General features: G+C 35.6%; 2 protein-coding genes across 3 annotated transcripts in view; one reads left to right on the top strand and one right to left on the bottom strand.

Moving 5' to 3' along the window:
* The window catches only part of LOC142349625 (uncharacterized), a 343,675-nt gene extending 334,774 nt beyond the window's left edge, over positions 1 to 8,901 (bottom strand). The window contains exon 1 of the mRNA XM_075401324.1: positions 8,898 to 8,901. The gene's annotated coding sequence lies outside the window, so the exon portion shown is untranslated. The remainder of the gene's footprint in view (positions 1 to 8,897) is intronic.
* The window catches only part of LOC142349624 (5-hydroxytryptamine receptor 1F-like), a 166,626-nt gene that overhangs the window by 6,189 nt on the left and 137,347 nt on the right, over positions 1 to 23,090 (top strand). Inside the window, exon 1 of one of the 2 annotated variants that reach the window (XM_075401317.1) lies at positions 2,611 to 3,467. The exons of the other annotated variant lie outside the window; for it this stretch is intronic. The gene's annotated coding sequence lies outside the window, so the exon portion shown is untranslated. Of the gene's footprint in view, positions 1 to 2,610; positions 3,468 to 23,090 lie in introns of those variants that run through there. 2 annotated transcript variants of the gene reach the window in all.

Below are 23,090 nucleotides of genomic sequence, written 5' to 3'. Positions count from 1 at the left end.
TTTTGAGTGCTTTTTCAGATCTTTACTTTGAAAGAATTTGTTTTAGCTTCTGCTCAAATTTCTTTTAGGAGTGAAGGAAAAATGGTTCCACTTCTTTCTACCCCGAATCATTTCATCCCCAATAATTTACAACCGTATATATTCAACCCTCATTCATTTAGCCTCGCAATTTGTTCACTCAGCAATCATTGTTACATCGAAACCTTTTTAACTAATTCGGCGTCCAAATCAACAAATAGCAGAGCCAAAATTCAGTGGATTTGAAGAACACAAAACTTCTGACCTCCAAGAAAGCGGTATTAAATAGCTTGATTTTGCTTGAAATCGAAGAATAAATTTGAAACAGTTTTTTTTAGCTTATTGCCTGTGATCGAAAAAGAGTACTTGACATGTTTGACCGCTTTCACGTTGCACTTTGAACTGTATCGGAAAAATTCAAAAACTGTCTTAGTCTAGTAGACGGAAGTGGAACTTCCCAAGTAAAAATAGTTGAGCAAAATTTTAAAATTTCTTTTCAGAGCACACATAAATGGGCTAATCAAAACAAAAATTAACCGTGTGCTTAACGGGGGTTTTCAGTGAAATCCAGATTGATAAATTTGCGAGCAGCTATGCTGTGCAAAATTCATATCTTAATATTGCAAAACTGTGTTCCCAATTAGGGGTCTCATCATAGGGTTAACGCCCGAAATCGAATGTCCTTATGAGGCCTTGACGTAAAACCACAAATAGGCAAAGAGGGTGCAACTCAAAATTATTAAGACGGATTTGAAAATTAATTTAACACTAAAACACAAAATTAATTAAAGTATTTCAAATACACAACTAAGACATACTGGAAACAGCCCTAAAAAAGAAAATCAGTTTCTGCCCCTCAATTATCCACCAAGCTGTGTTTTTTCGTTTGAAGCACTTCACTTCTTTTTAGGATATATTTGTGAAGAAGAAACACTTATAAAATTTTACTTTTGCACTCTTTTTTGCAAATTATTACACGCTTGTGATTATTTTTTCTGCTGTCAAACTGCTGCATAAACTCTTTAAATGTATCGGAAATATCAGAATGTTGGTCCTGAGGTTCATAATTAGATTTTCCGTTTATCAGAGTTCAAACCGCTGTTCAATGGCTTTTAATTGCCCTAACAGGGGTTAGATGAGATGAATAGGTCATTGATTGTTTTTTTGCCTTAAACTATTAGGTCTAGAGCTTTGTTTTGCGGAAAGTTTTGAGCCAATAATTTACAGACTAAAGTCGGGGTGAAATGACTGAGGTGTGAGGAAGTATTTTGACACATGATTGATTTCACCCCAATTTTAATCTGTATGACTTAGACTAATTAGAATGGACTGAAACCAAATTATCCTCAACTATACGAACCATAATATTGAGGCTAAGCAATGTAGGGTTTAAATTACTGTACAGTTAAATGATATAGGGTTTAAAAATTGAGATCTAACTTGGTTTTGCAAAAGCAACTAACAAGAACTAGAGAATTTAAACAGTTAGAGAACTACTTTTTGGTGCCACATGAATAAATGTCGAAGTTCGTTTGAGCTCGCATTCAACTCGTCTCAATCCGGACTTGAGTCTCATAGCATTTCGGCGCTAAACCAGCGCATTTCAAGAGTAAAAACATTTTTCCGTTAAGAAGTTTTTGATCTCCAGCATATTTAAATTTCTGTTTGTGCGGTTTTGTTCCTTATGATTATATTGAGGCCATAGAGTTCAACCAGGCTAAATTTATCAAGTAGTCTGAAAAATACCCGTACCCCAAAATCAAGAAGCCCATTTAGCTTAGTGACTGCGACTTGATGCGCAAATTAAATGTTACTAACCACGCGGAAGTTCGAATCGCATACAAAGCAGATCTTGTTGACGGGAGTTAAACTGAATATATTATTTTTCATGCAGTAAATTTCTCTGGAAAATCAAGGACTGGCCAGTGTAAATTGTAACATAAACTTGCAGTCCTAAAATTCAACACTGGCCATTGTAAATTGTGACGTGAACTTGCAATCCTAAGAAACAGAATGCCTCTAGACTGATTCAGCGCTGATTTGCTCGGCCACCAACATCCGGGAACTCAACTTCGTACACTAAGCAATTTGTGCATGGAAATGTTGCTCTCTATTATATAGCTGGAGCGTTGAATGCATCACTATAAAAAGAATTTTTGAAAATAGAATTAGTAAACAAATATGCTCATTGTGTATGTTTGGAGCCCCTTGTCCCTGTTTTGGACCTTTTCAACTTTTTGACCCAGCATTTAAGAGTTCATTAGTTGTTTCCCCCTTTTTGATTGTGCTCCTATTTTATCCTGAAAAGGGGTCGCAGCAAAAACTGACGCAATTCCGTTTCTTTTTCAATCTGTTCAGGCTTCTCCTGTTAGGAATTGGAACAAATGCTTTGAAGTTTCAGTTGAATTTTACTACAATTATAGAAACCTTATGTTACTGTCAACAAATGCATTAATATTTCCTTAATTTAAAATTTTGCTATTTAAATTCCTTTTTGAGGTTTCGTTATGAAACATTCGCTGTTCCTTAATCTGTTTTTATTTTGTTTCATGTTTCTTATAACTGACTTTGTTCTTCAATTTACGCTTTACTTGAATTGTTGATCGTTCAACTAATTCATATTTTATTAGGTCGTGAATGCCGACTTTGTATGATAAATTATAAATTAGTTGTCGGATTGTTCTTTAAAAGCGTCATCAGTTTTAAAGAATATTTTGTCGCTATTAAAATGCTTACCATATAAGGAGGAGAATCTTTTTCGTGTGTTTTGCTTCAACCTTATTTACTGATTTGCGGTACCGCTACCTGACTTTACACACAAAAGAGACAAACAAACAAACAAAAATAAAAAGAACGCGATAAGAATGAATATAATGGTAACGACATCATTTGTCTCATTTTCTAATTTTTGAACCGCTTTTGCCGTTTTTATTCGCACAAATCTCGCCTTTAATGGTTCGCCACTTCACAAAATAAACAACAACAATTTGTTTACGTAAATTTAATAGTTTCTTCTTATATCCTCTTAGCTGTCTTTTGATCAGCCCGCCCCTTAAGATTATTTTTCCTCTCAAGACAATTGAAATAAACAGGAGAACACGTGTATACAGTAAAGAAAATAAAAACCATTGAGCAAAAATTGGTATCTTTTACCATATCAAAGGCGTTTCATTTATTTAACGGCAAAGACTGTTTATTTTTTATATTTCACTTTCTGTGCTGCGATTTCAAAAAACAATTTTACCTTTAAAAGACATCGAAATTGATCACGCTCATAGTTTTTATGAGCATTAGTGACAAAAAAAAGAAGAACAGAATTTGTTCTGATTTGTACCAATTGTTTCAATTGATTAAATAGGTCGCCTTTTGCCCGATTTGAGTCAAAATGGTCCTTTATTGATTATTTCTGACAGCTCCGTTCCTGTTCCAATTGTTCTTTTTGAAGAAAAGTAAGTTCTTTTGATTTTATTCTGAGGCTACATTGGGTTTTTTCCTATGGATTTGAAAAGATTTTCCCTTCAGCCTGTCTAATTTTCGAACATTTTTTGTTCATCTAATCCGCCTCCAAATGAATATAAATAGTTCAATCATGGGGAAATCTGTTAGGTCACAGCAGGTAGTCCAGGGTTACAATATGTCCTATTTGGTTTTAGGCCAAATATTTTTTCAAATTATTTGGTTTTTATATAACTTTTTGCAAAGATCTGAATTCATTTTTTTTTCATTTTCGTAGTTTTATGGCATTGTGAATTATTTTAAGGCTTGAAGGTGCCATTTTGAGAAACTCATTTGACTATCATATAATATTCCTTGTGAAATGTATGACCCCATTAGCCGCACACATAGATCGTTTATAATTTCCAGTAATTAAATAGGAATCTATAATAACACTGAACGTACTCGAGTTAACATTCCGCCATACACTCTATTTCCTGACTATTCTTTTGAAGCACAAAAGCAATATTGCCGCTGTGTCTACTAGTTTTGACGATCTTTTCCATCTTTTCTGTTATATCCTTGTTAAACTTCTCACTTTGGGGGTAATTCTTGTTCTGATGCAATGTTGCTTAGGGCTTTATATATATATATATATATATATATATATATATATATATATATATATATATAACTTTAAAATTTTTAAAAAACAATAGGCATCGTTTGTAATATAGATCACTCAAAATTATTATTATTTCAAGTGATCAATTGGGGAAAATAGATGGTTCATCCCAGTCTAGTGGAAGAGGAACTATATGCTCAACTGTGTTTTTTTTTGTTCAGTGCGCTTTGGTCGATAGACAGAGATCTTTGCGTCGTATCGTTGGACAGATGGTCCAGCGTAAAACATAGAATTAATTAGATTTTTTTGAATTTTGTTTTCTCCAGACAATTATCGATGTTTACAATTTTTTTGAACACTAGAGTGATATTCGTTTTTTTGGTCGCGTTTTCCGCAACTGTTAGTCAGTGTTTTTTGCTAATTTTGCTACAATTTTATATATAATAGTGTTATTGTTTTTGTTTATAATTGTTTTTGTTTATAATATTGTTTCATGTGACAATTCTAGCTCGAATTCAGCAGAGTTTTTCAAAAATATTATTTCTCATCGAAAGTGGCACCAGTGTTCCTCTTTAGAGCACTTTTGTTCAATTTTTCCAAAAATAGAGGCATAAAAACTGGTGCCACATTTTGATAAAACTCAAAAAGGAATTAGTGTAGAAATTGAGTACTGAAATTAAAAACAATTGCCGGTGTTTTCACTTGAAATAATCATTATCAAAATCATTAACCAATGACTTCCTATCAAAAATTTATAATTTTTTTTGTCAATTTGTGGCATTGTGTCAGTAAACCAACTTTGAATCTTCTTTTCGGGAAAATTGTAATTGACAGTTTTTGGTTTTTCATTTATCGATTTTGTGTCGCTGATACTAGTTTTCATAAAATTTTTGTAATTTCTGGATTGTCCGAATTTTGATTTTCTATTTTGTGTTCTGGTTGTAAAACATATCAATGAAATTTCCCATTTGATTTATTTGATTTGTGTAAACGAGCAATAGATTCAAGGGGAACCGTGTCGTTTTAACGGCTGAGTCAACGTTGTGGCACAGAAATGAAAAGATTTTTGTCTTTGTTTTTGATTTATAATTATAGTTTTTGTCGTCGTATGAGAGATTCTGGACAATCTCTGGTCGGAAGGACCTATGCAGATAAACAAACCATTTTTTCAGACGGTTGCTAATAGTTTTTAGACTTTGAAATTAATTGCTTTCAAAATTATAAACGTATTTTCAAAATTTGTCTCTTGTTGTCGACTTCCAGTCTCATCAAAGACCGGTCCCAATTGTTTTCTGTAAACGAAAAACGATATTGTTTTTCGCTAATCGCACTTGTAGTTGAAGCTATGCAAACTTCGGTTTGGTAGCATCGGATGCCATTTTTTGACTTTAACATTAAGTGTTTGTAAAAACTAGACTTTTTGTCAGACCTAACGTTTGTTTATCTGAATTGATTTCGTTTTTTCCTTGTCTACCAACAACAAAATGGCAGCTCTCATCGAATCTCTTAGGTGGCTGTCACACTTTTGATTGGTGTTGTCGTACAGATTTACAATCTGTAGATTTGAATTGTTTCGTAGTGCCAATTAGTGTTCTTTACTTCGGCCAATTTAAGAGTGAATTGGCGGAGCGATTTAAGGCTTTATTTTGTTGTTTGAATATTGACTATTTGAGTTACAAATTTTAGGCTGATTTGGCGGAGCGAAATCGCGTTCAATTATTTGTAGTGTATTTCGCTTAGCGAAGGATACCAAACTTTTGATACGTCTGAATTTAGACTTTGGCGAATCGAAATCTAGTTAAGAGAGAGAGAGTCAACTATTTTGAATTACGAAATTGAGAAGAATGAAATTAGGCAAAATTAACAAAAACTGCTTCACAATTTGTTCACGAGATAACATTACTAAAATGCGGCAACTTACAATCACGAGACAAGGTGAACAGACAAAAGATCATGCATAGGATATAAACAAATTAACAAGTATGAAATCATAAGATTTGATCTTCAAAATTAAACTAAATGGATGAACAAATTAAAATAGATAAATTGAACTAAATTAAGTTAAACAGAAATTGAACTAAATTGGTTACACCAAAATAATGAACTCAAATTAAAAATATACTATTGTACCACATTTCCCCCTTGGCGAAAATAAATAACATGTTATTTATCAGAAAATTAATAGTCAATATGTACTTGTTAAAGTAATTAATACTGTAATGTTTTAATCAGAGTTTTGAATGCCCAGTTTTACTCATTAATCGCTTTCACTTTCATAATATCTCTCCGCTTCGCCAACTGTCATAGACAACTCTGGTTCCTCGTAATTGGGAGAGACGTAGAATTGAGTTGGATAGGAGGTTGTTGGAGAGCATGGGCCGACTGTGAAGTTTGACTCCTCTTGATTGGACTGTGCTGCAGCAGTTTGTATTACCGAGATTATAGACTTGTTTTCGATTTGTTGTTTCTTAAGGTTTTGCCGTCTTTTCTGTTTTCCAATTGCTGCAGTACTTTGTGTTGGGGGAGGGCATGATTGAATTGGAGTCACAGATTCGTCCGATTCTGTGGTCGATATGGCGGAGCGTTTTCTCTTTGAGGGAAGTAGCGCTGCGGATGCTTTCGTGGCTGCTTTTCTCTTTGGTCTGCTTGGTGGCTCCGCGATAACGATACTTGAAGTCGGTAATCCCATTGGCACCGCGAGATCGTTATTTGACTCTGTGGTTTGATTTGGCGGCGCCGTTGTCTGTTGTTTCTTTGGCTTAGTCGGCATTCTTACTCGGAGGGCGCGTGTAACATTGGAGTGATTAGACGACACTGTGCTGACGTCATCTGCCACTTTTCTGTGTTTCATTTTCTTTCCACCTTCTAATTTTTTCCTTGATTCCTTTGCATGGTGGTGTATGAGTTCCTCCATTGTTTTTCCCGTGGGGGGTTTTGGGCGTCTGTTTGCGTAAATTTGCAGATCTGTGTTTCGTTCCGCCTTTGTGCCGAACTTTGCGAGATCGGAATTCCTAATTGTTACCTCTCTCTTGCCCGGTTCTTTGATTACTGAGGTGTTTTCGTTCGTTTTAATTACTGTCGATCCTGGTGCGAGAACGTCATATAGACCGTCGAGACTTTTCTTGGATCGTTTTGTTCGTGGTCTCTTTTTAGCCAATTTGACCTCCAGTGACGATTCTGTTCTTGGTATCGGTTGGCCAACATCTGGATGAGAAATTAATCTCGATTCTTTGTTTGGGTCATCCTTTTGTCTTTTCATTGCCTCTTTGCCCAGTTTGTCCTTGTTTACTTCCATTTCAATGTCACTTCGCTCATCATTGTTCCAATTTTCGTCTGTGATGAGCTGGTCCCATCTGACAGTCTCCAAATCTAAATATTTGTTAAGAATATTTTTGTAAGTTAAACTTTTTGAATCGGGATTATTCGTTATATTGCTTAATGGTGTATTCGCTTTTCTGCCAAATGTGCCTCAAAAGGTGATATTCCAATAGTCTTTTGACGACATATTCGTAACTGATAAATTATTGAATTTATTGATGCTTTCATATTAAATTGATTTTGCGCCGCCGTTTTAATACAGGCTAAGCGATTCTTGATTGTTTGAATGAGTCTTTCAACCAAACCAATAGCTCTGTGGTCGTGTATTGGCGCCTCGATTAGCTGTATGTTATTTTGATTACAAAATGTTTTAATTCGATGCCCCGTTTGACATCTAGCCTGATCCAATCTAATCGCGCGGGGTATACCGTGTAGCAAAACATATTCTTGAAGAAACGTTAAAATATTATCTGCATTAGCTCTATCAAATACTTCTGCTGTTGGGAATTTCGAAAATCGATCAATACATGCAAGAAAATAAATCTCTTGATTTTTTCATTATAGATGGGTCCTCCAAAATCAATTTGAATCTCTTCATTAGGAACTTTACATAATTTTAATGGTGCCCATTTTTTTGCGTGTATAATAGGTTTTAAATTTTTACCAATCTTGACACAGGGTTGCACTTTGCTGTTTTGGTTGCAATATCCCTGTGCATATATGGCCACCACGCGTGTGTTGCCATATCCGTCATTCCCCATGTGCCAGGATGAGTTGCGTGGATTGCGTCTACATACGCATCCTTGATTGCATGGGGAAGAGCAATTCTGTCGTCTATGCAGACACACCCATTCTTCACATGTAAGTCCTTCCAGAAAGAATGAATGTAGGGTGATATTTGTCTACATCTATCTTCATTGTCCGTCAAAATGCAGTCGCGAATCTCTTTCAAGATCGCGTCCTTGGTTGTCAGGCTGGCCATGAGAGAGCTTGAGAAGATCTTGGAGAGCGCGAAGTTGAATGAATCCAGGTACAAATCGTCTACTGACGGTGAAGTGGCTGTTGTATCTGTAGTAGGTGTAATGGGGGTCACGGGTGCCGCTTGGACAGTAGAAGGTCCCGCCTCTGCAAATCTGACTCTCGATGGGGTCGATTGTTTAACAGTCATCAGCGTTTCATCATCAGAAGGTGATTGAGACATCATGTAGACGTTCTTGAATTTTGTTGCGATTCGTTGAAAGTGATTTAAATTAGAGAGTGACTGTTCGGTGGGTCGCTTTAAGGCAAAAAGCGAGTGAGGAATGTTAGTTGTCTCGATTTTGGGGATGGAATTTAAATTATTTATCGTTAATTCGCTAATTGAGTCGTCAATTTGCGTGCTTGTAGAATGTTCTGGATTTCTTGGTGCGAAATCACTACATAAATTATTAGTGGAATTTGGATTATTTACGACGCAATTTGTAGATTGATTTCGCGCTGCGAAATCGACGTAATTTTCGGCATTTAATAAGAAGCGTTTCGCACTACGTTTAATTACATCCAATTTAGCTACAATAAATTGCTAGTCGTATGTGGATATATTAGCAGCTTGTTGATGCGGGTCGCGAGATGTATAATCCACTAATCCCATTTTTGTGCCCGGAAGGTGATCAGTCGAGAAATCAAATGGTAGTAAACGATCTACCCAACGTGTCAGTCTACTATTATATGATTTGTTAGATCTATTTTCTCTCATAATAGAGAGAAGTGCTCTACGATCAGTTATCACAGTAAAGGGTTTGCCGTATAAATAATACTTAAATTGTTCCACTGACCAAACAACACCCAGAAGTTCTAGTTCGTTTATACTATATCTGTCTTCAACAGAGTTCAAAAATCGCGACGCGAATGCTACAGTATGCCACCCATTAGGTGTTCGTTGTTCCAATGCACATCCCAATCCTTTACGCGAGGCGTCAAATTTAATTCGTGTTTCTAATTCCGGGTTGAAATGTTTATTTTCAGTGGTTTCCGTAATTTGTTCTTTTATTAAAGAAAACTGTTTATCGTGCTCTTCCGTCCAGAGAAATTTCGAATTTTTCTTAAGCAATGGTCGTAGGGGGTAACATAATTGTGACAAATTCGGAATAAATTTTCCAAGATGGTGTACAGAAATTTTCCAAGATAGCCTAATTGTTGTGATAAACTTATTAAATAGCATTCTCTGCTATTTAATAAGTAGTGTTTCAGTTAATTTGATCGACGAACCAGATTTTATTCTTGGGTAGCCCTTGTCTACGAAGGGATTTTAGTGATCTGGTTTATGATAATAAATTGGTATCTAAGACGAACAAACTTGGATTATCGTCTACAGCCCTCATTTGTTATTGTCAGAGTTACTAAGCTACCGTTTACAGTGGTAAACGGATTCATAGGTGTACGATTAGATTGAGGCAATTATTTTCCAATTCCCCTCCACCCAATTCATATTGAGCAGTTTTATTTGGGATTGCGATGTCCAAATCTTGTGACTTATGCACTATTGTGATAGACGATAGTAAATACTTTGACTGTGACATTTGTGGCGTCAAATCTGTTCACTATGACTGTCTCACCGTAAAGATTGATGGCGACCCCATTTCGTGCGGCATCCATTGGAAATGCAAATCGTGTGCTTCTCTTTCTGTTACTGATATGCTTGCCAATGTCTTGGAAAGGCTGAAGAGACTGGACACACTATGCGCGGATGTGGCAGATTTGAAGTCGGTTGTCAAGAAAACCATTAAACCGCGAAATTTTGCAAACGTTTCTAGAAAAACGAGAACTGGAGGTGGGCCTCCCCAGTTGGTTGATGACAAACGATCGGAAAGTACCTCATCTGAATCGTCGAGTCGAGTCAAGCGATCGCGTACTGATTCTGAAGATTTGCAAGCTAGCAATGCTGCTCATGTGGACCCAGGCACTCAGCCTGAACTATCCGAGTTTCAAGTTGTTATTCCGAGAAAGAGGAAACCTGTTTTTGGCACTAACAGGTCTGGCGGAATTGCTTTTGCACCCCGAAGCCTCCTCCGCGGCGACATGTATACATTGGTCGACTCAACAAAGAAGTTGATGCTGAACGGACTAGAGCACTCTGCAATGAAAATAATACTCCACTACTGCATATTCGAGAGCTAAGTGGTCACGAAGCCAAAACTAGATCGTATCACTGCGTTTTTGATTTCCAATACTCAGCCGTCGACTCTCCTGAATTCTGGCCAGAAAATGTGATAGTTGATCGGTACCGTCTAAATGAAGAAGCTAGATCCTGGCAGCGATCCTTAAGAATACATTGACTATCTACGACCATCGTGAAAGCTGCCCATGTCTCTGTTAAAAGCTTTCTCACTCTCTCTCTAGTTAATTCGCGATCAATCCGTAACAAAACAAGTCAAATACATTCTTCCATTCTTGCGAAAGACTGTCAGGCAATGTTAGTCACTGAAACTTGGATTATTGATAACAGTTCTGATTGCTTTCTATTACAACAATGCTGTCCTCCAAAGTACCTGTACTGTAGTTGTCCCCGTCTGGCTAGACCAGGTGGCGGCATTTGCTTATGTTATCATGAAGACATTGTATGTACTCTGAAGAAAGATGTATTCAACGATGCATGTGAACTTGTTCTTTTTGAACTAGGCCTTAACAACACAAGTATTGCTGCTGTTGGTGTTTACAGAGTGCCTGGGTCTAACATCACTGTGTTTTTGGACACCATTTCTGTGTTAATGGAAGACATTATTGTGTTGTACGAGAAAGTTATTGTCTTGGGAGATATCAACATTCATCTCGGCACTGGCGCTCCATCAGAAAGACTCTGGTTGTCATGGCTAGAGGAACACTGTCTTGAACAGTTTGTGAACGTTCCCACACACACTGCAGTAAATATCCTCGATCATGTAGCAGCGACATCATCACTTACAGTAATCAATCTTGTTGCTGATAACTTGCTAACACCAGACCATTATGTCATATCGTTCTGTGTCTCTGTGCCCTGGGTTGCGGAGAAGAGGAGGCAACTTATTGCGTTTCGGCGTTGGAAATTGTTTTGCATTGATTCATTTATTCAATTTTTGCATTTTGAAGACACGTTCCAGGCTGTAGATTCTGCTTGGAGTGCGTTTCTATTTGCTATCGAAAAAGCTTTAGATCAAGTAATCCCGAAACGCACCAAGTGGTTCACGTCACACAATTGTCCCTATTTTGACGACGAATTGAAATTTCAGAAGAGACAGAAGGTGAAATGTGAGCGCGCATTTAGGAAGACTAAAAGTAGTGACTCACTTTTGTCATTTACGCTTGCAACTGATGAGTACTATCGCCTGTTATTAGTAAAAAAGGCGAGTACATTAGCTCAACCATCTCCAGCACGTGCAAGAAGCTCAAGTTTAAAGCGCTCGCTTCTTTGCTTGGAGAGAATCACCGTTGTTTACCAAAAACTCATGGATCAGCGAAGGAATTGGCGAATTGTTTCAATAGTTTCTTTCTAGCCAAGGTAAAGAAGTTGGTTGAATCAATTCCTACGTCAGACTTTCCCACTTATTTTCTGTCGCCTACTTCTCAACTTGATTCTTTTATGACAATAAGCAGCGAAACTCTACTTCATTATGTCAACCAAGTATCGAATTCTAGTTGTCCAAAAGAGCCGATGCCACCATCGCTATTCAAGACAGCTTCTTTGCATTTTTGCGACTCTTTGTTATCTCTTATTAATATGACGGTTAGATCAGCGCGTTTCCCCGAGAACCTGAAAAAAGGCTTCGTTGTCCCTTTGATAAAAAAGCCTTCGCTGGATCCGGAGAACTTGAACAATTATCGACCAGTTACTAATCTCCTATTTCTGTCCAAAGTGTTAGAATTAGTTTTATTCGAGCAGTTGAAAACATACTTGGAGGTTAATTCTTTGTATGGCAAGTTTCAGAGCGCTTATCGCCGAAGACACTCTACTGAGACAGCCCTGACCAGAATCTCTAATGATTTATTGGGCTACTTGGACTCGGGATTTTCTCCTCTTTACGTGGGTCTAGATCTTTCTGCAGCTTTTGATTCGATTGACCATCATTTGTTACTTCGTGTTTTGGAGATGCGTCTCGGTGTCCGATCTGACGCCTTGAAGATGCTAGAGAGTTACCTGATAGGACGTACTCAGTGTGTTTACCTTGATGGTGTCTTTTTTGACGAATCCGATGTTTTGTATGGTGTTCCCCAAGGTTCCATCCTAGAACCCGTTTTGTTTTGTTGCTATCTGCTGCCACTTGAAGATCTATTGTTACAAAGGAACATCGGTTTCCACATGTATGCCGATGACACAGTTCTATATTTTCTGTTCACTAGTCAACAAAATTTTGACGATACCATGAACCAAATTACTACTTTCTTTTCAAGTTTCCGTCTGAAGTTAAATAAAGACAAGAGTGAGTTTTTATGGCTTAAAAAACCTGACAAAGGAACCGTGACTGTACCACCGCTTTCTATACCTTGTGAAACTGGATTATCTTCGTCTGTTAAACTCCTGGGTGTTCAATTCGATCAGAATCTCTTGATGGAGAAGCAGATCAATCGTGTTGTGTCTTCCTGCTTTTTTAACCTTCGCAAGATTTTCTCTGTCAAACACCACCTTGAAAGGACCATTTTAATTGAGCTGATTAGAATGCAGGTGATCTCACGCCTTGATTATTGCAATATCTTTATGTATCTCTTCCGACTAAGCTCATTTCAAAACTCCAGCGTGTAATGAATGTTGCGGCCCGCTGTATTTTCTGTTTACACGCCGGAACACCAACGTCAGCATATATTTGACAATTGCACTGGCTTCCAATCAAGCAAAGATGTCTTTTCAAGCTGTTGCTTTTTGTTCACAGAGCTATCCACAAGCCATCGGACAGTCCATTATATCTACAGGAGCTATTGAAACGAAATACTCGCGTTACGAGAATGAACCATGTGTACAACTTGGAAGTTCCGAAGACCCGCAGTGCTTATGGTAGACGTAGTTTCAGATACATAGGACCAACGGAATGGAATAAACTACCAGCCTCTTTGAAGTCAATCCCCACTGAACTTTGCTTCCGTAAAGCTCTTAAAACCTATCTGTTTTAATTCGCTGTGCACTTTTGAGTTTGTAAAAGGTGTTGAAACTAATAATAATAATAATAAAAATAATAATAATAATAATAATACAGAACCCATAAAAGAGCGAAGTTTTTTAAGATTAGTAGGTGCCGATAATTTTCCAATTGCATCTGTTTTACTTGAAAGTGGGGTTATAACTGATTGTGTAATGTTATGACCGAGCCATTCAATCGTCTCTTTTGCGAAGTGACATTTTGCAAGATTTATGCGTAAGTTTTCCTGATCCAGTTTTATTAAACATTTTCGTACCAAGTGAAGATGTTTTTCGATTCCACCTCTACTAACGATCAAAATATCATCTAGGAAACAGAAAGTATTTTCCAAACCGGCAAGAGTACAATCAATAGCTTTTTGGAACTCAGCTGGCATGTCCGTTAGGCCATAAAATCCAGTTTTAAATCGATATGTGCCAGTCATATCACCACTGACTATGTTAAAGTTACAATGGCGGGCCGTATCACTGTGTAGCTTTAGTTGACTATAAGCGTATTGCAAATCAAGAGTTGTGAAATAAGCGGTCTCCTGCGGCGCCGTTGACAGTGTTTGCGAAATTGTTTGAATTAGCGAATCTATATTAGGCATTTGATACTTGTTTTTATGAATAGCTTTGTTTAGGATTTTTAAATCAAGTGCTATTTTGATTGACTTGTCCTTTTTTACCGTAATGACAATCGGAGATATGAAAAATTGATCTGAACAGTTATTTAACTTTTCGATATGTCCTTCGTTTAACAGTTTTTCTAATTCAATTTTCACTTTCGGTTGGAGGTGAATGGGTACTTTTCGTCCTTTTTGATGTATTACTCGATAATTTTTGTGAAATTTTGAATTGACCGTGTGATTTTTTGATTTTCCAATTCGGGAGATCAAATCAGGAAATTCCTTTGCCATAAATTTCTTGATTGCACAAGGTGGATCTATATTATTAACTTCAAATTGCGGGCAAGGCTTCTGAGAAATTGTGATGCCTAACTGGTTAAAAAGGTCCCGTCCTAATATTGGTCGAAATCCATCGGATACAACTGTTATTTTTGCCTTCTGTATGCTCCAATCATTGCATTTTACCGGCGTTTTCAAAGTGCCAAGAGGTTGGACGATATCATTAGAAAATGACTTCAATTCCAATGGTCTTTTCTCCGACCATTGTGATTGAGCACAATTGATCATTATTTCTCTTGCGAGCGACATATTAATAATGGTACAACCACTACCAGAGTCTAGAAGTAAATCACAGTTTGTGTTTCCGATTGTTAATGACAAATTTTTCAGTGTCAAATTTGGGAAACTCGTATTTTCAACAGTGGCAACGTAATTATCATCCGAAGAATCATAGTCTGAATTGATTTGCTCATTATAATTGATATAATTGACGTTTAGACTTTCCTGGCTAGAATTTTGATTAGATGTTTCTGCCGTATCTACATTGTTAATGCGATTAGTTTGTTGAGTGTTTCTTGTAGTATTAAGTCTTCGACGACAAACTTTAGCGAAATGGTTTTGCAAACCACAGTGGTTACATTTCTTACCCAGTGCGGGGCAAACCTGACGATGCGTAGGTGTCCAGACTTGACCACAACCACGGCATTGTCCAACGGATGCACGGTTTGTGACTGTTCTGCTTGATTGAGGTCCCCGTACTCCCGCGCCGCGAAATCGATTGAATTGTTGTACTGCGTTTACCGTACTGCCAGTTGCTCCGTTATTAGATGAAATTCTTTGCTGATTCTGATTACCCATTTCCATGTTGACTTCAATGCTGAGTGCCCTCTCTGGTTCAACTGTGTCCCTTAGAAGCTCCCGCTGAATGTCATCATCTAGCATGTTAGTGATGAAAATGTCCCTGATGATGGCTTCTTCACGGTTTTCAAAGTCGCAATTTTCAGCCAGTTTTTTCAAGATGCTGTAGAATTGCTGTACAGTTTCGCCCTTCTTTTGCTTCCGACAGAAGAACACAAATCGATCGAATGTGATGTTTCTTGGGCGGATAAAGGCAATCTCCATCATTTCCCAGAGTTTGAGGGTAGTCAAATCGTAAATGTTGTGGTGCGGGAATTTTTGTGTTAGTAGTCGTCTTCCTTCAGTACCAATACTTAGGTACAAGAGAGACACGCATTTCTGATCACACAAATCACAAATTCCATGGACGCTCTCCGCATAGTATTCCCGCTTCGGTTATCTTTTGACACTTTAGTTCCCATTGCAACTTCAGCCGGTTGTTTCTTATTCTACGCTCTCTCTCTGCTTCCTCGGTTGTGTCGTCAATCGGCATCTCGTACTTCGGTTCCACCGGCAGGTCGATGGTTTGGGTTGTAGCAATGTGTCTATAGTTATATTCTCGCGAGCGAGAATCGCTAGTTTTAGTTGAATTCTCCATTTCTCCCATCTGATTGGTGGGTCTGAGGTTGGTCGTTCCCAAAATGGCTCTATCGACAGCGGTGTTTTTCTCGATTCTCGAGCTGGCTGCGCCATGTCGTACAGATTTACAATCTGTAGATTTGAATTGTTTCGTAGTGCCAATTAGTGTTCTTTACTTCGGCCAATTTAAGAGTGAATTGGCGGAGCGATTTAAGGCTTTATTTTGTTGTTTGAATATTGACTATTTGAGTTACAAATTTTAGGCTGATTTGGCGGAGCGAAATCGCGTTCAATTATTTGTAGTGTATTTCGCTTAGCGAAGGATACCAAACTTTTGATACGTCTGAATTTAGACTTTGGCGAATCGAAATCTAGTTAAGAGAGAGAGTCAACTATTTTGAATTACGAAATTGAGAAGAATGAAATTAGGCAAAATTAACAAAAACTGCTTCACAATTTGTTCACGAGATAACATTACTAAAATGCGGCAACTTACAATCACGAGACAAGGTGAACAGACAAAAGATCATGCATAGGATTTAAACAAATTAACAAGTATGAAATCATAAGATTTGATCTTCAAAATTAAACTAAATGGATGAACAAATTAAAATAGATAAATTGAACTAAATTAAGTTAAACAGAAATTGAACTAAATTGGTTACACCAAAATAATGAACTCAAACTAAAAATGTACTATTGTACCACAGGTGTCAATTGCTCCAATAGATTTACATAAGAATCTATTCATTATCTTTAGTTTAGAGCTGAAGGTTGTTCTGACTTTGCACGTGTCTAATTCTTCATTTCTTGACTTGTTACCAAGTCCCGTCGAAAACACCTCCCATTTTTAAATGAAGTACAGGACAATTTATTTAGCTCAGTCTTCGTCTCGAGTTATTTTGACTTTGTTAAAACTTCTTTCAAATTAGAGATTGAGAACTAATATCTTTTGTGGTTTGTTTTGTTTCGTATTCTTATTAATGGAAGGTTTCATTGTCTCTCGGAGGCGCCATCATTTTTTTCATTTAGATGTTTGCGTTTAAAACATGTCTTCTTTACTTGTCTTCTTCCAATTAGTAGGTGTATTTTTGAAAGTCTCCTTTCTCTTCCTCATTTGGTAGACTATTAAGTCCAAAAATTGGATGACGGGTTCAGAACATTATATGCGAACGCATGTTACCGAGCCTTCCTGTATAAATCAGAATTATATTTGGGCTAGCTGTTTTTTGGGCTTCGTTGTGTGAATGAAAAAACTTTTGCTTGGAACAAACAGTCACGTTAAAAATTGACAAACCGTATACACGGTTTATGCGCACTTTAAGAATTTTAAGTTCTCATTAGCTGATTAAAATTTACAATAATGTTTTTTGTGATGTATTTCTATAGAAAATTATTTTCATATCTATTGATGTTCTCATTAAGTTCTCATCAAAATTGTTCATATCGGGCATTGAACTCCCAGTTAGTCCATGAAGTTGATCTGATATTTTTACTTCGTTCACGTTGTTATATTATTTGTTTTTTGTCTTGTTATTTATTTTGAGATTTATTTGTCGTTCAGTTTCCGCTAATTTTCATGTTTTTTATCACTACGTCAGAATAAATATTTGCGCGAAATTTATAATTTTTTTTTTGGAGAATGAAGAGTAAATATTTTCAGAAAAATGTGTTATATTTTCTACCAAGTGGTTCACAATTTTTTCTTCTTTGTTTGATATTTTTCATTATTAATTGCTAAATTATAGTTGTGAATAAATGCAAAAATTTATAATCAAGTGGTAAACAGATGCAAAAATTTATAAGCTAATTTAAAGAATAAGGCCAAACTCCAAAAAAGTTAATTCATGATACGCTTTTTTTGTTGGCAGCCGCAATTTCTGGCAGCTTACTTTAATACTTAAGCTTAACGTGTTTGTTGATGATTCTTAGCTAACGAAAATCCTCCAGTTTCAGTTAAGACACAGATTTGAGGTTTAAAAGTCGCGCATTTTTCACTGTTCCACTAAAGTTACAAATTAGTATGGTAAAATTACTGAGCGGAGGCTACAGTTTCATATTCATTTCGCCCACGAGTGCCAATTAGGCACATTACTGGGGAAAAGTTTTCCTTATAAATGTGGTTTTTGATAACTGCCGCGAAATTGAAAACCTTTTCAAAGCAAAAACGGAAGGTACAGAATTAATAGAATCTAATAATTTATAGAGTCTAATAAAGAGACAAAAGTTGACAAAAGAATAAAATGCTAAAACAGACTTCACCTTTTGATTCGTTTTCAAATCTAGTTTTAATTAACTTTCACAAGAAATCCAAAGAAATTAACAACTGTTTTCAATATAGCTATAAAATTTTTTACTTTGATTTGCCTGCAATTGTTAACCAGACAAGAAGGCTCGGCAAGTGCGCTTGCACCGCATATGACCTTCTGACCTCGCTCATCCACATTTAAGGTTTAATTGTCTACCAATAGGGAAAGATAGATATCTTTAAAACAATCAAAAGATGTTCAAAAATAATTGGCGAATGCATAAAAAACTGCTCAAATTCTTTGGTAAAGTAAAAAAAAATGCCACATTAGAGGAACGATGAAACCTTCCATTATTGAGACTATGAGACAAGAGAGAAAAATATCAAATAACAACAACAACAAACATAATTTATATCCAAAACTCACTGTCTGCTTTTTTGAAGGAGAAAGAAAACATAGAACAATGTCAAAATAGCGTCAAATGAAAATTAAAATAAGCAAACTGGTTTGTACTTCACTAGAAAATGGGACTGGGCCTCGATGAGACTCGTAAGAAGTAGACAAACACAGCAGAGTAAAAAGATACATATCTTCGGAGAACCCAAATAATGAAACCTTTAGAGAGTTTTAGTTAATTCCTAACTCTATATGAAGATTTTGAAACCTGTTAATTTCCAAAATAAGTTATTCATTTAAACGACAAACGACAAAAACAGTTGGAAAAATTTTTTCATTTAATTTATGCAAGAAAACGGTGCCGAAACTGTTAAAACCATTTTTTTTCGTAAAATCTTAGGTATAATCAATTGCAATTGTTTTGAACGCCAGTAATGTTTTACTTGACCACTGATTAGTGAGATCAGTTAAAAAGGAGACAATAAAGAACAAGAATTGCAAAAAATAGCAAAAATAGTTTTTTTTTCAAAATCAATTAATATTAAAGTCAATAAACATTTGCTATCATCTGAAATCGTCAAATAAGTTCAATTGTTTCTCCAAAGGAAACCATTGATATGTGTTATTATTCAGAAAACTTCAAAATAACGACAAATACCAAAAAAAAACGGAATTCGATTTAGTTAGTTTTGAACGAAAAACTGGTGTCGATTCCAATCAAAAATGTAAAGCACTAAACACATTGGAAATGATCAATTGAGCCTTTTTTCAACAAAATTGATAAAATTTTTGACATTTAATTAAAGAGACTAGATAGAAATTAGACAGGCATGAACTACAAAATGCAAAGTTAAAAACTACGTCAAAAGATTTAGCTATTAGCTAAAATCCGTTATTAGAATCCTCTGTTCATCCTAAGGAAGCCGCTGCTGAGACCTGAAAATGTCTAGAATGTTTCGATTTGACTTTAAAAATAAAATAAATAGACAAAGACTAAAAAACTCAATAGGTTGGGCTAGAATACGGTGCCAAAGCCGTTAGCACCCAAATCTATTCACTGAAAAATTGATATCTTTGATTCTACCCCTTCTTTGAACGCCAATATTGCGATAACTTGTCGTCAATTAGGTGATAGGACAATGAAACCACATTAGGAAAATGTCTTAAAATCATTTTTTTCTGGAAAAGTTGATGTTTCACGAGCCAAAAAACAATTACTTAGAATGATGTCAAATTGCAAAAAATTATTATTTTTATTCTTTAGAAAGAACCTGCGACTTGTCCTTGCTGACGCAAAGCTACATGTTGGCAGAAAAAGAGAAAAAAAAATGTAAAAGTTCAAAAATCTGTTGTTTATTTCGAAAACAATCAATCCTAAATTTCAAATGAGCATGAGTTTTCAACTTAATTAAGTTATATAGGTGTTTATGAAACTTTTAGAGAAACCAACTGGACCTGTCTGTAGAAGTAAAGAAAAAAACAGTTTTTATTTCAAAATCAATAATATTAAAGTCAAGAAACATTTGATATCATCTGAAGTCATCAAATAAATTCAATTGTTTCCTCAAAGGAAACCATTGATATGTGTTATTAATTAGAAGACTTCAAAATAACGACAAATACCGAAAAAATCGAAACGAAATTCGATTTAGATAGTTTTGAACAAAAACTGGTGTCGAAGCCAATCAAAAAAGCAACGCACTGAACAGATTGGAAATGATCAATTGGGCCTTTTTTCAACACAATTGATAAGATTTTTGACATTTAATTAATGAGACTAGATAGAAATTAGACAGGAACAAACTACAAAATGCAAAGTTAAAAACTACGTCAAAAGATTTACCTATTAGCTGAAATAGGTTATTAGAATCCTCTGTTCATCCTGATGAAGCCGCTGAGACCCGAAAATGCCCAGAACATTTGATATGAATTAACCTGATAGGATTTGGCAGAATACGGTGCCGAAGCCGTTAGAACCCAAATCTATTCGTTGAGAAGTTGATCTCTTTACTTCTGCCCCTTCTTTGAACGCCAATAATGTTATAACTGGTCATTCAATTGGGCGATAGGACAATGAAACCTCAATAGGAAATGCCCAAAAGTTGTTTTTTTTGGGGGGGGGGGTAAAATTGATGTTTCAAAGCCAAAAACAATTACTTAAAATGATACAAAATTGCAATAAAATATTTTTTTAATTCATTAGAAAGAACATGCGACTTGTCTTTGCTGACAAAAAGATAGATGTTGGCAGAAAAAGAGGGAAAAAATGGAAAAGTTCAAAAGCCCATTGTTTACTTCGAAAACAATCAATTCTAAGCCTTATATGAGCATCAGCTTTCGACCTAATTAATTAGATGGGTGTCTATGAAACTTTTGGAGAAGCCAACTGGACCTCTCTGTAGAAGAATCGCAGAAAAAAACCAAAGTATTTTGTTCAAAATCAATTAATAATAAAGTCAAGAAACATTTGATATCATCTGAAATCATCAAATAAATTCAATCGTTTCTCCAAAGGAAACCATTGATATGTGTTATTAATCAGAAGACTTCAAAATAACGACAAATACCGAAAAAAATCAAAACGAAATTCGAAATAGTTAGTTATGAACAAAAATTTCGTGTCGGAGCCAATCAAAAAAGTAAAGCACTAAAAGCATTGGAAATGATCGACTGAGCTTTCTTTCAACACAATTGATAAGATTTTTGACATTTAGTTAAAGAGACTAGACAGAAATTGCACTGGAATGAACTACAAAATGCAAAGTTAAAAACTACGTCAAAAGATTTAGCTATTAGCTGAACTCTGTTATTAGAATCCTCTGCTCATCTTAAGGAAGGCGCTGAGACCTGAAAATCTCCAGAATATTTTGATTTGACTTAAAAAACACAATAAAAAGACAAAGACTAAAAAAAACCCAATAGGTTTTGCTAGAATACGGTGCCGAAGCCGTTAGAACCCAAATCTATTCACTGAAAAGTTGATATCTTCAATTCTGCCCCTTCTTTGAACGCCAATATTGTGATAACTGGTCGTCAATTAAGCTATAGGACAATGAAACCTCAATAGGAAAATGTCTTAAAATCAATTTTTTTGGGAAAAGTTGATGTTGCAAAGCCAAAAAAAACAATCACTTAAAATGATGTAAATATGCAAGAAATTAATTTTTTAATTCATTAGAAACAACATGCGACTTGTCTTTGCTGACACAAAGCTACATTTTGTTAGAAAAAGGGGGAAAAATGGAAAAGTTCAAAAATCCATTGTTTAATTCGAAAACAATCAATTCTATGCCTCATATGAGCATGAGCTTTCGACTTAATTAAATTAGATAGGTGTCTATGAAAATTTTAGAGAAACCAACTGGACCTGTCTGTAGAAAAAACGCAATAAACAAAAACCAAAGTTTTTTTCAAAATCAATTAATAATAAAGTCAAGAAACATTTGATATCATCTGGAATCATCAAATAAATTCAATTGCTTCTCCAAAAGAAACCATTTATATGTGTTATTAATCAGAAGACTTCAAAATAACGACAAATACAGAAAAAATCGAAACAAACTTTGAATTAGTTAGTTTTGAACAAAAACTGGCGTTGAAGCCAATCGAAAAAGCAAAGCACTAAACACATTGGAAATGATCATTCGAGCCTTCTTTCAACACAATTGATAATATTTTTGACATTTAATTAATGAGACTAGATAGAAATTAGACAGAAATGATCTATTGAACTACAAAATGCAAAGTTAAAAACTACGTAAAAAAATTTAGCAATCAGCTGAAATCCGTTATTAGAATCCCTGTTCATACTGAGGAAGCCGCTGGGACCTGAAAATGTTGAGAATATTTGATATGACTTAGAAAAACACAATAAGAAACAAAAACTAAAAGAACCCAATAGGTTTTGCCAGAATAGGGTGCCGAAGTCGTTAGAACCCAAATCTATTCCTTGAAAAGTCGATTTCTTCAATTCTGCCCCTCCTTTGAACGCCAATTTTGTGATAACTGGTCGTCAATTAAGCGATAGGACAATGAAACCTCAATAGGAAATTGTCTTGAAATCATTTTTTTGGGAAAAGTTGATGTTTCACGGCTGAAGAACATTTACTGAAAATGATGTAAATTTGTAATAATTTAATATTTTATTTCATTAGGAGGAACATGTGACTTTTTTTGCTGACACAAAGCTACATATTGGCAGAAAAAGAGGAAAAAAATGGAAAAATTCAAAAGCCCATTGTTTACTTCGAAAACAATAATTTCTAAGCCTCATATGAGCATCAGCTTTCGACCTAATTAAATTACATGGGTGTGTATGAAACTTTTAGAGAAGCCAACTGGACCTCTCTGTAGAAGAAACGCAAAATATAAAAAAACAAAGTTTTTTGGTCAAGATCAATTAATAATAAAGTCAGGAAACATTTGATATCATCTGAAATCATCAAATAAATTCAATTGTTTCTCCAAAGGAAACCATTGATATGTGTTATTAATCAGAAGACTTCAACATAACGACAAATACCGAAAAAAATCGAAACGAAATT

This window comes from Convolutriloba macropyga, chromosome 11, assembly GCF_964194025.1.
Source record: "Convolutriloba macropyga chromosome 11, txConMacr16.3, whole genome shotgun sequence".
Classification (NCBI taxonomy): domain Eukaryota; kingdom Metazoa; phylum Xenacoelomorpha; order Acoela; family Convolutidae; genus Convolutriloba; species Convolutriloba macropyga.
The sequence above is the reverse complement of the archived record's forward strand: the minus strand, read 5'-3'. Positions and strand labels throughout refer to the sequence as shown.